At 42.0% G+C, this 14,808-nt stretch overlaps 1 protein-coding gene across 2 annotated transcripts in view; it reads left to right on the forward strand.

Annotated features, from left to right (window-relative positions):
- Positions 1-1,897: 1,897 nt before the first annotated feature.
- LOC139535478 (caM kinase-like vesicle-associated protein) overlaps positions 1,898-14,808 on the forward strand; it is a 39,739-nt gene continuing 26,828 nt past the window's right edge. The window contains exon 1 of one of the 2 annotated variants that reach the window (XM_071334907.1): positions 1,898-2,299. The gene's annotated coding sequence lies outside the window, so the exon portion shown is untranslated. Of the gene's footprint in view, positions 2,300-7,450; positions 7,664-14,808 lie in introns of those variants that run through there. The other variant, XM_071334906.1, reaches the window with a different exon arrangement.

Raw genomic sequence — 14,808 nt, forward strand, 5'->3', positions numbered from 1 at the left:
GGGCGTGACAGCTTTGTGGCTGTTATCTGGTTTTGTGATAAAACAAAGGTGTGGTTGAATTTATTCTGTGTCTTCTTATTGGCTCTGCCTTTAGTCCTATATATCACGGTCGTAAATCATATGAATTAACAGGTTATAGAGCAAAGAACGCAATTATCACAACACATTGGTTGTAATATGGCTTTTCTTGTGTGTGTGTGTGTGTAGCTGGGGGGGGGGGGGCTTACCCAGTGATTTTACCCACGCACCTCTAGTGGCAGAAACACACAGTCAGAGATTTGGGCAAATTAGACAATGTTGCCATTCATAGTTTGCACCTCCATCACTGGGTCGTGCCATACCATTGCTATGAACGTAATGTTCTCAAACCTCCCTCTGTCAGAACAGGAACAAACTTTGCCATAGTGGCCCCCAAACGTTGTGATAGATGGAGGCTTAAGACTGCTTAATCTAAATTAATCAATGGTGATCTGGAAATATTATGGCATTGCTAAAGTAGGCAATTGTTTAGAAGGAAACAACTTTGCCATCATTATCATTTTGTCAATGTACTTTAGACCGATAATGTTGTCATTAGCTAACAAAGGTAATCAAAAACAGCTGCCTCCTTTTGAAATGTAATTGTTTTTCCAAACCACTGTAATGCACTTTTGATGAATTCACTGCTCATTGACAATGCACGGAGTAGAATGCTCGATCACTCATGCTTCTCAGATAGGGTCTTGCTTGTTCTTGCTATGAGTATAGCCATAGCTAACAACTATTGTGATCCCCTCGACAGTAGCTAAATTCAGTGCATTATTCATATAGCTTGCTAGCTAGCAAGCTAGCTAGTTGGCTGTGCTATAAATTATATAATCATGCTAGCTAATTGTTTCAATTCACCTTCCAGATGTGAAATTACAAGACAAAAGGACACTTACCTAAGGCTGTTCCTCTATGACCTCTTGGATGTGAAGGTAAGGTAGCTAGCTAATTTCGTTTCCAGAGACTTCCATCAAAATGCGCTGTGTGCAATAGCCTGGGGACGAGGTTACCAGCTAGCTAACTTTTTGCGAGGGAACGCAAAATAATTAGCTTTTTTCCTTTTCTATGTGTCCCTTCAGGGGTTCCATAACATAGGCTACCATTAGCCTTGATAAATGAATGCTTTCGAGCGGATCACTTTTGTCAAGTGTCACCGCTTTTCACGGTGTGTTGCATTATAGGGATAAAAATAGTCAGACTTGCGCCAACATGTTGACTGCATTAACTTTGCAAAAAACATGTGATCAAAGATCATGAAGTTTTGATTTCAGTCAACTACAAGTTTCTGCAGTTGCTCTTCACCAACTTCATCCTGCAGCCATCGCCTGCATTGTTGGAGGCTCTATTGTCAACCAATCATTTGGGTGTTTTTGTTTGACCCACACGAACGTGACCAAAGATGACTTGAAACAGGAACCAACTTTGCCACGATTCTTACAGTGGATACAAACTAATGTGATATTAAATAAGGCTCTCTCTCACTAATTGATTATACAATGTACACAGATATGATTTCAGTTTGTGAGTGTGCGATATTGGGGTTGGGGACATGTTTATTTCGACATTATAAAGAAAAACATTTATAAACAATGGCAACACTGCCAAGTTGATCTTATCCTTGATGTTGGAAAACCACATTAGTATCCGACTTTCGGCTGTTGCAGATCCACCTCCCCCGACTTCACTCCTTGACTTTCATCGAGTCAGTTGTGATCATCAGGGGTCCCATTGTGACATAGCTACACGGCTCTGAGACCACTGTCAGACATACAGCCAAAACGCGCATCTCCCCACAATGCCCAACCAACGCGGCTCCGCTACCCGTCCTCTATTCATTTGAATGTGTTGACAGAAAATGTGAAAGGTCTGAAAGCCAACAGACCAATTTTCTACAACGCTGCTGTGCATACAGGTACACGTTTTGGACTATGATAAACACTTTAGCCTTACCCACTCAAACGCGCTCAATATATTTGCACACTCATATGCGCACACTCCACACCTTCCTTGCCTGGATGTTGTTGATGGTATTTAGAGCAGCCTACTATCGATGCGCATCCTTCCTCCTCTGTGTTGCTCTCTTTAAGAAGCGTTGACGGAGCAGATGAGTGAGGACCTATCTCTTTTATCTCACAGGGAATAAGTCTGCACTGCTAACCAACCCAGGAAAACCAAGCTCTTATCACGTTCTTTCTGCGACAAAGCACGCATAGGCTAAAGAAAGAAAGAACTGGGGAAAAAACGGCCACAATTTTTACAGAGCTAATTTCAGGTGAGTGAGCAGCATACAATTTGCAAATTGGACTTATTAAAACGTGAGATGTAACCTAAGATATCCCACACATTTTCTGGGGGCCTTCTGTTTTGGAAAATATATAAGACAGGGTATCACTAAATGCAATGGTTGAAAATGTATCCAATTGTTATACTTGAGTAAAAGTACAGAGATACCTTAATAGAAAATGACTCAAGTAAGAGTGTAAGTCAGCCAGTAAGAAGTACAGTATTTTCTTTACGAATGTAGTGAAGTAAAAGTAAAAGTTGTCAAAAATATAAATAGTAAAGTACAATTACCTCCAAAAATGACTTAAGTAGTACTTGAAAGTATTTTTACTTAAGTACTTTACACCACTGACTATATGTGAATACCTTTCTTAATGGACATTCTTCACGTTGCAGGTTTCTGAAACTGTGTGCCTGTTGTACCCCCCTCGAAGGTTAACTGTTAATTTCAGAAAGTATTGTAACAATTACATTTACTGTAAACACCTGATGGCAAACTTTTTTCATATGGCTTTGCCCAAAATTGTCTGAGATGTTTCCAATCATTGTATAACATAATAACATAGAATTTAAAAATAAGTCAGGAATTGGTGGGAAATGTACTTAATTTCATTAGAATATCGTAAGATTTGATTGCAGATGAACTATTGAAAAATACATGTGATGCTAAATCCATTAACAATGTATGACAACTGGAAATTACATTGTTTATCATGTTACCATGTTATTTGCATTGTGCGCGCGTTCCTTCCCCGAGTCATAGTAGGATGGCAGCTACTACAACCCTGTCACCTTAACTTGGGGTGCAGCTAATTACATTGTTCCACTCTCAAGTGATTTTACTGTCTAAAAGGAGTCCGATTGCGTTTGTTATAGCGATACCTCACTTTTGGGTATCAGGCAGCACCCTCAGACCCAGGAGGAATAATGATTATTCTGGTAAGTGATATGGGTCTCAGGGTAGATTTACATGAGTAAAATATGTATTTCAGTCTGGGTCTTAGCCCAGCGATCATGCTCTGCTCCCTCTGTGTGAAGTTGGGCACGGCATGCGTTCTTTAGGGCTGATAATGGGCCCTGATATGCCTGACAGGCTGTGACAGCTAATGGCCTTGGCAGAGCCTTTCTTTCAGTAACACTCGCACTTGTCTTTTCTAACTAGCAATGAGTTTGCTGATTGTTTGCTGACTGTGGCGTGGATGGAACCATTGCTTATCACTAACCCTGTTTAAAAGAGTTTCTAGTATTGTTGCGGCTGTATGGAAAGACTGAAGTGCAGAAGCACCTGGCATGTAGGAGAATTGTATTTTTATCCAGGTTTACAGACTTCATAACACTGTTTTCTCTGGCCTGTCAGTGGAGGATATTTCATGTTTATGTTTATGTAGCATGTGTTTTTATTTTGCATCCAACCGACATTATGAAACATTAAATTCTTAATTGAAGCCTGGAAAGCTTCATGTATCAGACACGAGAGGAGAGGAGAGAGGCTGTTGTTTTTTCCTAATAAAAATCCAATGTAAAAGCTATATCTCGGGAAGTTAACGTACCACCAAAATCTCCAGTAGCAGCCTATAGCAGTCATAGGTGTGAATTACCACTGCTCTATTTAATGACGTCGAAACCCCACCTCCGCAATCACCCAATTGAAAGCAGTGTATGCGTTGTCGTTTTTTGGCACGGGGAGTTAGGCACTCGCCTTTGATTCGCAAGTTCCAAGGATGGACTCTCGCATCAGCTGTTCACTCTCTTTACATATGTCAGCTATATTTTCAACCGCAAAACATCTACATTTTACATTACACATTCTCTCTCTGCCCAACTGAGTGGAGCCCTGTGTTTGTAAATCATCTTGGAATGACACAATGTCCTAAATTAGGATTAAAGGAGAGAAGTCATTTAGGATGCTGTTGGCGGTCCTGCAAGGACACCTGCCTCTCTACTTGGCTCCACTTGAATTGATGGCTGTCAAAGGGTGTGAATATTGTCTGAAACAGAGAACACCGACAAATGGCCTTTGTGTTGACTCCCATTCAAATTGACCGTATAGAATGACTGGATGTGGGTTGGCACGTCCTTCTTTGTGACATACGATGGGCAACATTCCTTGTTCTGAGAGAGGCGGAGCCACACAGGTCTGTCTTATCAGGTCAAATTAAGGAATGCGTTACCTCAGGTTAAGCGCTCTTGGGGATGCAGATCTTTTCAAGATGGACAGAAATCACAAAATACAGAGGAATTGGTAAACATGTACAGTCTGGACAACATGTACAGTCATATAAGCCGTTGCCTTTATTTATGAAAGTATTACCAGAAAGAAACTGATTTGTATATCCCCGTTAAGATCTGGCCTCCTTCTACGTATTTTTTCTCTTGCATCTCCTATGAGATGGCAGATTAAGTGAATAATTACTTGGGGTCAAAGGTGAAGGAAATAGCCCAGCAAATCAGACCATACTAGCTATGTCTCCATTAACTTGTCCAGTGATTTTTTTGTTGTTGTCGACATGTAGAAAGTTCACATTGAAAATGGATGTGCCAATTGCCTGCTATGGTCCGCTTCTATTGAATTGTCTTGTGTCGATTAACACTGCTGGCCATATTGATGTCACCCCCCCAAAAAGAAACAGTGTTGTTTTTGTTGCTTGACTGCACTGTTTGTTGTCCATAGCTTATGCCTGCCCATACCATAACCCCACCGCCACCATGGGGCACTCTGTTGACACAGCGTTGACATCAGCAAACCGATCGCCCACAAGACGCCACACACGCTGTCTGCCATCAGCCTGGTACAGGTGTTGAAACTGGGATTCATCCATGAAGAGCACACTTCTCCAGCGTGCCAGTGTCCATCGAACGTGGGAATTTACCCACTGAAGTCGGTTACGACGCCAAACTGCAGTCAGGTCAAGACTCTGGTGAGGACGACGTGCACGCAGATGAGCTTCCCTGAGACGGTTTCTGACAGTTTGTGCAGAAATTCTTTGATTGTACAAGCCCACAGTTTCATCAACTGTCCGAGTGGCTGGTCTCAGATGATACTGCAGGTGAAGAACCCAGATATGGACGTCCTGGGCTGGCATGGTTACAGGTGGTTTGCGGTTGTGAGGCTGGTTGAACGGAATTCTCTATAACAACATTGGAGGCGGCTTATGGTAGAGAAATTAACATACATTTATCTGACAACAACTCTGGTGGACATTTCTGCAGTCAGCATTCCAATTATACGCTCCCTCAAAACTTGAGACATCTCTGGCATTGTGTTGTGTGACAAAACTGCACATTTTAAAGTGACCTTTTTTATTGTCCCCCGCACAAGGTGTACCTGTGTAATGATCATGCTGTTTAATCAGCTTCTTGATATGCCACACCTGTCAGGTGGATGGATTATCTTGGCTAAGGAGAAATTCTCACTAATGGATGTAAACAAATTTGTTGAAACATTTGAGAGAATAAGCTTTCTGTGCATATGGAAAATGTCTGGGATCTTTTATTTCAGCTTATGAAACATGGGACCAACACTTTACATTTATATTTTTGTTCAATGTAAATAGTTTGTGATTACTGGCTAGTGGCCACTGTGATATTTGCGGTCAATTTGAGCTGCGGATCAAGAATGTAGCATTGCCAGCCACAACGAAGGGAAAAGCAAGGATGTAGCCTAATGTGAATTGCAAAGTAGAAATCTCTTTCGCCCCTCCACTCCTCAGACTTTCCATCTTTCACAGTGGGAATATGGCTTAATTAACAAATAGACAGTTCTCTGAGGAAAACCAAGAGGGGGAGGGAAAGTATGGTTTCATTAGGGTTTAGTCAGTCTACTAACGCAGCGTCTACATTCAGCATGCCGCTGCACAGACTCAAGCAGGGGAAATGAAAGGAAGCAATCCATTTGCTGAATGGCTGTAAGGGAAATTCACATCTCTCCACTGAGTATAATGAAACCACTGCAAAGGTCAGTAAGAACCATATTCCCATGGGTGACAATTAATAAAGCCATGGAAATCATAATGTATTATTTAAGTAATGTAGCCACACGCCTGTGATAACAACTTCTTCTGGGAAGCATCTTTTGGGTTATTAGTGTGTGTGTGTGTGTGTGTGTGTGTGTGTGTGTGTGTGTGTGTGTGTGTGTGTGTGTGTGTGTGTGTGTGTGTGTGTGTGTGTGTGTGTGTGTGTGTGTGTGTGTGTGTGTGTGTGAACATAATATTTATTTAGAGGAGATGTCAGTACATTCAAATGTCAGTACATTGCTTACCTGAGGGAAAATCCGGAAAAACAAAGCAATTGGATGAGTTTATAGAAGTCCCATTCACACAGTGAAGAGGCCGGAGAGCACTCAAATACCATTTTGAGAAAATAGGTCATTCGCCAATCAAAGAACACAAGAGTTAAAGCCCATTTTTAAAAGCAATAAAATGTGAGTAAGCACTGCTGTCAAAGAAAATCCTCACATCCTTCTGAAAGTGTTGCAGAGATCCGAGTAGATCCAAGTGCATGACTGCATCTACGAAAAGCTAAAGTTGAAAGAGAACTTTAAATTATAGCATTAATTAATATTTCACCCCCGCTTGATCCATTATGTAATTTTGCTAGATACTGTATGTCAATCTTCAACTAGTCATTGATTGGATGACTAGAGAGAGACAGATTATTACAGAACCCTATCAGTTTGCCTTCCATAGAACCTAGTCTGATACGGTTAAACCACACTAACTAATTAGTGTCCTTGTTGTATATATTTTACGGTTATTGCGTGTTTACAGTAATGTGAAAAACAGTCAACGAGAAGAAAGTGGAAGTGAGTGAAGAAAAAGTGGTCACGTCATGCTTCATGTGCATGCAGATGAAAATGATGGGTTGTATACTGGGTTGTAGGCCAACGGGTACTGTTCTTATTACAAACACAGTCTATTTTGAAGGTACTAAGATCATTCCATGAAGGATCTTCTATATTGATCTGTTGATGCGAGACGAAACATCCGTTTGTTTTGCGTCAATAAAAAACCAGCGAGGTGAGCATGACCCTAGCCAGCCACTAAATTTAGCTCTGTTCCTGCACAACAGTGTGGATGGGGAATGCGTCCATACCCCCCCCCCCCCATCCCTCCGCATGTGATGCTGCTGGTTACGCTCTAAAGGCACAGCACTGTACCATGACGCTTATGTACGACTTGGTATCCAAGGCAACAAACAACAGAACAGAATGGTCAGATTAGGCAGTGAAGCGTGAAGAAGAAGAATAGGAAAAAAATATGTCAGACTCATAACCAATAAGTCAGAAGCTGGAACACAAGGTGAAGAGGGACCTACGTCTTTCCTCTTCAATCCTGTCAACAGCCAGATCAAACAGGTAAGAAGAGCCGAGCTATCTCAGCTGTTCTCACCAGTGATTTCATGTAGTTTTCCGATTCCCTTGCAGTTCTGTTGTGGAATCTGTTGTCCTAGGTGCTGATGGCAACGATCAGTATGGCTGGGAATTGGACCTCACGATATGATATTATCACGAAACTTAGATATTTATTGCGATTCCCAGGATTCTATATGTATTGCGAATCAATAATGGGAATTTATTGCGATTTGATGTTCCAAACATGTTACTCACCATATGTCTGCAGCAGAGGGACCAGAGAGAGCCATGAGAAAACGAGTTTTGATCAGTCATGGAAATAAAAGATCTGGAAACAAATTGGCTCCTTATTTAATAAAAAGAAGATGTAGAAAAATATGTAAAGGAAGAACACTGGAGTTTTGGTGCAGGTACAGCCAACTACAGGGAAAATAAGATTGCAATATATATCATCAAAAATAATATCCCGATATGTAACTGTATCGATTTTTCCCCCCATCACTAACATTCAGGGGTGAAAGTAGATTTAATTTCTTACCGGTATGGGACTCCCTATGTGTCACATACATAAAAAGAATTATAGCATTTAGATGGAATCATCGAATTACATATAGAATCCCTATTAATTTCATATGATCTCTGTGTGCCTAGTAGACCTAGTAAAGATTTGTCATATGACTTCTAACATGTGTTATCTTTTAATGTGGCATAAACACAACCAGTCGTGATGTTTTTATCTGATTGTCAATCATTTCAAAAAAGCGCTCCTGTAGGATACCTGCGCACGTTCGTCCGCTCATCAAACAATTCCAGCATCCAAACAGTGCACTGTGCACCCACAATTTGATGAATAGAAAGAGACATCTGTTACAAAACACCTACAAGTGTATTGTAATGATACTTGTAGCCTGAATTGATGTGTCCACTGCTGTCCGCACGCATCTCGGTATTGACCACTCATCTCCACCTTGGCAAAATGTAATCTCATGGAACCACACTGTAATTTGGAGCGTACGTATACCATCCAGCTTCAAGTCAATTCGCTCATTTTCTATGCGGCTGACATGCGGCAAAGTTAAATAATGGTGTAATAGCCAACAGTTTTCTTGGCATTTTGTGTTACAGCGTAACGCCACTATTTATTTTTCCAGGATTCCGTACCAGACCGTACTGGTTTACTTTCACCCCTGGCGACGATATATGTTTGTGTTTCATCTGTTTTATACTAAATCTAGTCTGTATTGAGGTTGATTTAATCAAATTCCTCTAAGCGATGATAATACACAGTGACGGTCTTACCGTTCCAAAAGGCAACGTCTGTTTCCTAGCTTGAGGTTGTGCATGACCATCTCCCCCCTGTCACTAGTGCTTCATAAGCCTTAACCTTCGTGGGCCCCAGGCTCGTGCCACGGATCAGGCACCAGGGCCATGCCTACGTCAGACAGCAGGTAGCCTAGTGGTTAGAACGCTGGACTAGTAACCGAAACGGTTGCAAGATCGAATCTGTGAGCAGACAAGGTGAAAATCTGAACACGGCAGTTAACCCACTGTTCCTAGGCCGTCATTGAAAATAAGAATTTGATTCTTAACTGACTTGCCTAGTTAAATAAAGGTACAAAAAAATATTTTAAAAAAGACCTGGGAGACTGGGGAGAATAATTTACCTTGTTTTTGTATGGTATATACAGTATTATGAGAGAGTATGAAATGAGCTACTGAAACAGCCAGTCAAGGATCACCCAATTGTACATCATGACGCCTTATTACTCCATCACGATATCTGCGGTAAAAGATTTGAAGTCTCTGTAGCTCCCAAGCCATTACTCTCAGATAAAGACTGGCTGTGTCCAAATACCCATACCAGCGTACTACATACTTAAACTGCATACTATGTACTCATCGTCACATATTATTTAGCACAAACCGTTTAGTAAAAAGTATGCAGAATGCTACGGCCACAACGCAGTAGCAGCTCCTGACTGGCTCAGCTCTTGACTGGCTGAGTAGGTGGGGCGGGTCCGAGTGCAAGTGGATATTTCCAAATTCAACAGACAAACATCGCATTAACCAGGCTGATAATAGCTCATTTCCAATTCGATGGATTTCTCTTCAACTCTGAATTGAATAGGAATGGAGTTATAGGCCTAAATAGGCTGTTTATAGCCAGACTACCACATTCTACCTGTACTGTAGGCTATGTAATCTACCTATCCTATTTCAAAAGTACTAAAGAAAGAAACTGATTATTTAGTTTCATTTCAACATGTTTAGTGAAACCAAAGTTCTGTAACATATATAAATTAAGTCAAATAGCCAGAAGTGTTCAAATGTTCAAATCAAAAGGCTACAAATCAGAAACGCTGGACAGCAACATAATACACTAAAGCAGTGATCATTGGGAACGAGATCAGAATGACTGCTAATGCTTGATCCATAGATTAAATAGGTATCCTAGCCTACAAAACTAAAACAATCCATGTGTTCAAATCAAAAGGCCTGATTAACATGACACAAATAACGCAGCCACATTTCGAGTCCCCGGTGCCGACACAATCAGAAATCAAAAGACGGTTTAGTATTTAGTTTAGTTTAAAAGCTCTGACAAAGGGCAAGAGAACACTAAATACTTGTCAATGAGAAAACATAATTTATTTTTTTAAGACTTCCGCTTCGATGCAATAGGCCTACTTGGAATCATTTTAAGTAGAACAAAAACTATTTAGCTTACATTTGAATACCACCACAGAAGCTTTGCTATTAGGCATCTTTCCAATTCAGTAGCCACAGTTTTGTTGTTTGGCTACCTGAAGAGAACTAGGTCCTATCACTCATAGCCCACCCCTTCCAATCTACTAGAGGAAGAGCCAAAATGAGCATAACATCCTGGCATTTAACCTATACTTGATTTTTTGAAAATTTGAATACTATAAAACATTGTATTTTCGAATACTGAGAATGCGTCATGCCACAATGTTTCCCGCTATTCCTTGCGCATCCACATATCCAATTGATCAGCTGTTGTCAAAGCCAAAATTTGTGGCACATCAGGGCATTTAAAGTATACTCAAAATAATTTGAATCAGAGTAAGGAGATTGCATGTAAACCCATGCTAAAAAAAACTATGGACTACTATACAGCATGTGTATTGCAAGTTATGTTGATTATTTGATGATAAATCTCAATATACTGTAGCAGGCTCAATGGTGTGGGGTTTCCACGTCACCAAGTTCAGTAACAAAACCTGCACCAGTAGCACAAATAGGAAGTTTATTAGTGGTTTTTGTACACTGGGGAAGAAGTGGGAATTCACCAATTACTTCACAATCCACAAGCTGTTCTCTTTGTCCCTTCTGTTTTCTTGGGGTAAAACTCACACTCGGGTCCTCAGCCAATCCGGTCCGATACACAAGGAGGGTAGTCCGACAGTCCAGGTCACAATGGGTAATCACACAGATATTGCTCTTGCTTCTCTCACTCTTCATCACTCTCTTGGTTCACTGCTCCCTCCTTTGTCCCCAAGCACTCCCTGGCTTAACGAGCTACAGCCTCGCCTCGTTGGGGCAGGAAGTCCATATAAGGCCCGGGGGTGGAGCCAGCGACCTGCAAGATATTTCCCCTCAATAACCACTCCCCTCACCTCTCCCTGCCATCTGCCACAATACATATACATTTAGCATTTGTTTATGGTGTAGTTTACTGATTGTTGCACCCTGAATTGTAGTCCTAAACAGACCCTGGACCAGACAGTTGATATTACTGTAACGCAGATTCTTTGAAGAACTATAGGTTTCCATCCAATTGGCGACAGATTTTCATGCGAATATTCTAAAAATCTTCTTAAAAACAACATGGGCATTTTCCCACCAGAGATATGTTTCCATCAAATTGACTTGTTGCGGATAAAAAGCTGTGTGTGATGACGTAGTGCACATAAAAATAACTCCCATAGAGCCCCGAATTGATTATCCCTTTTATACCATGGCTATAATTTAAAAATAATTGCCACTTGAAATGTGTTAATTTGCCAGTAGAAATGTGTTCAACATTCACTGAAGTAGCTAGCAAGTTTACTTGAAAGCTTCAGTAGTTACCTTGGTAACCAAACAAACAGACTTGCTAGTTTATCTAACCAAACCATCAGTCCTAGCTTGCTATTATGAAAACCGAATTCAACAACGTCAATAATGTTTTCAATTCGTCTTTCGCTTTCAAAAGAAGCTCGAACATAGAACTATAGTCATTGTTATTCTACTGTGATATACCGTGCATTATAGGGAAATAATGCACATGCTAGAATGCCCTTCAAGCTAATCAGAAACGAGTATTCGACAATGCCATAGTCCAATTGTATTTGTCAAACGGCAGTCAAGCATCGACCATCATGTCACCAGAATAAGACCCTTGATATTTATTGGAAAGGAGAATCAAACTCATCACTGTGCACTTTTGCCACCCTGTGAAGTTCATCATCACTTATTTCATGTGTAGCCTGATAAACTGAATGCTTTTCCAAGTCATTTACATTACATTTAAGTCATTTAGCAGACGCTCTTATCCAGAGCGACTTACAAATTGGTGCATTCACTTTATGATATCCAGTGGAACAACCACTTTACAATAGTGCATCTAACTCTTTTAAGGGGGGGGGGAGTTAGAAGGATTACTTTATCCTATCCTAGGTATTCCTTAAAGAGGTGGGGTTTCAGGTGTCTCCGGAAGGTGGTGATTGACTCCGCTGACCTGGCGTCGTGAGGGAGTTTGTTCCACCATTGGGGTGCCAGAGCAGCGAACAGTTTTGACTGGGCTGAGCGGGAACTGTACTTCCTCAGAGGTAGGGAGGCGAGCAGGCCAGAGGTGGATGAACGCAGTGCCCTTGTTTGGGTGTAGGGCCTGATCAGAGCCTGAAGGTACGGAGGTGCCGTTCCCCTCACAGCTCCGTAGGCAAGCACCATGGTCTTGTAGCGGATGCGAGCTTCAACTGGAAGCCAGTGGAGAGAGCGGAGGAGCGGGGTGACGTGAGAGAACTTGGGAAAGTTGAACACCAGACGGGCTGCGGCGTTCTGGATGAGTTGTAGGGGTTTAATGGCACAGGCAGGGAGCCCAGCCAACAGCGAGTTGCAGTAATCCAGACGGGAGATGACAAGTGCCTGGATTAGGACCTGCGCCGCTTCCTGCGTGAGGCAGGGTCGTACTCTGCGAATGTTGTAGAGCATGAACCTACAGGAACGGGTCACCGCCTTGATGTTAGTTGAGAACGACAGGGTGTTGTCCAGGATCACGCCAAGGTTCTTAGCACTCTGGGAGGAGGACACAATGGAGTTGTCAACCGTGATGGCGAGATCATGGAACGGGCAGTCCTTCCCCGGGAGGAAGAGCAGCTCCGTCTTGCCGAGGTTCAGCTTGAGGTGGTGATCCGTCATCCACACTGATATGTCTGCCAGACATGCAGAGATGCGATTCACCACCTGGTTATCAGAGGGGGGAAAGGAGAAGATTAATTGTGTGTCGTCTGCATAGCAATGATAGGAGAGACCATGTGAGGATATGACAGAGCCAAGTGATTTGGTGTATAGTGAGAATAGGAGAGGGCCTAGAACAGAGCCCTGGGGGACACCAGTGGTGAGAGCACGTGGTGCGGAGACAGATTCTCGCCACGCCACCTGGTAGGAGCGACCTGTCAGGTAGGACGCAATCCAAGCGTGGGCCGCGCCGGAGATGCCCAGCTCGGAGAGGGTGGAGAGGAGGATCTGATGGTTCACAGTATCAAAGGCAGCCGATAGGTCTAGAAGGATGAGAGCAGAGGAGAGAGAGTTAGCTTTAGCAGTGCGGAGCGCTGCTTTCCACAAAACAAATCCTACTTCGTTATTTTCTCTATTATTTGCTCATAAAGATGTTTCCACCGCCATTTCTCACATAATACATTTTACAGACACAAAAAGATCCCACCTTGTATAGCGTATTTTGTTTTGTTGTCGTTTGGAAAGTTTACCGACAAAATTTGCTGTTTCCATCAAGCCTGTCGTGACATTTTTTATCCAACATGTACTTTACTCACATAAAAAGGTTGGATGGAAACCTGGTTAGTGTGTAACAGTGTTGTGACGAGGCTTTTTGCATATTCATGATTAGCACAGAGGCTCAGACAATACAGCGAAGAATGATGAATGTTTATGCATTATGCTAAGCAGTATTTCTATTAGCTATATCAGTATCACCACTGATTGATGCTGTGTCTCGCACTTGTTATGTTTGCTGAAACTGAATTCGATTAATGCTTTGCTTAGAAAACAAAATAATAGAATAAAAAGTGAACAAGGGTTATTGTTACTGTCCTCTTATTCAGACATGAAACCATTTTTAAAAGTGACCCCTGAGCCAACACTTCACTATTGGAACAATAGCTCCATAGCAAAACCATAATGGGATTGTAGAACAAGGGGGAATGTCATTATGAAGCGGTTATATAAGCTAATTTGGTGTGTGTGTGTGTGTGTGTGTGTGTGTGTGTGTGTGTGTGTGTGTGTGTGTGTGTGTGTGTGTGTGTGTGTGTGTGTGTGTGTGTGTGTGTGTGTGTGTGTGTGTGTGTGTGTGTGTGTGTGTGTGTGTGTGTGTGTGTGTGTGTGTGTGTGTGTGTGTGTGTGTGTATAAGAGTATGCTTGTGTTACACCCCCTGCCGGCGCTCCCCACAGTTTAGGAACCACTGGGTTAGAGACAGCCAGGCAGGCAGCCTTTGTGGGGTTCGTTCCCCTAGGATCCATGCTTGAGAAGGGGTCTCAGCATGTGGAGAGTGGCAGGCTGTACTTTGGATTTGAAACTACCAACAAATCTCTGTTTTAACATACAGTACCAGGGAGTGATGCTGAGCTCTGCAGCTTTCAGACGGAAGAGAAAGGAGGTGTGCATACTGTATACCGGCTGTATACTGTAGGCTGTTTATGCACAGAACATGTTTAGCTACGAAATACATATGTTTCAAACATACAGTGGGGAGAACAAGTATTTGATACACTGCCGATTTTGCAGGTTTTCCTACTTACAAAGCATGTAGAGGTCTGTAATTTTTATCATAGGTACACTTCAACTATGAGAGACGGAATCTAAAACAAAAATCCAGAAAATCACATTGTATGATTTTTAAGTAATTAAT

Source organism: Salvelinus alpinus, chromosome 12, assembly GCF_045679555.1.
Source record: "Salvelinus alpinus chromosome 12, SLU_Salpinus.1, whole genome shotgun sequence".
NCBI lineage: Eukaryota > Metazoa > Chordata > Actinopteri > Salmoniformes > Salmonidae > Salvelinus > Salvelinus alpinus.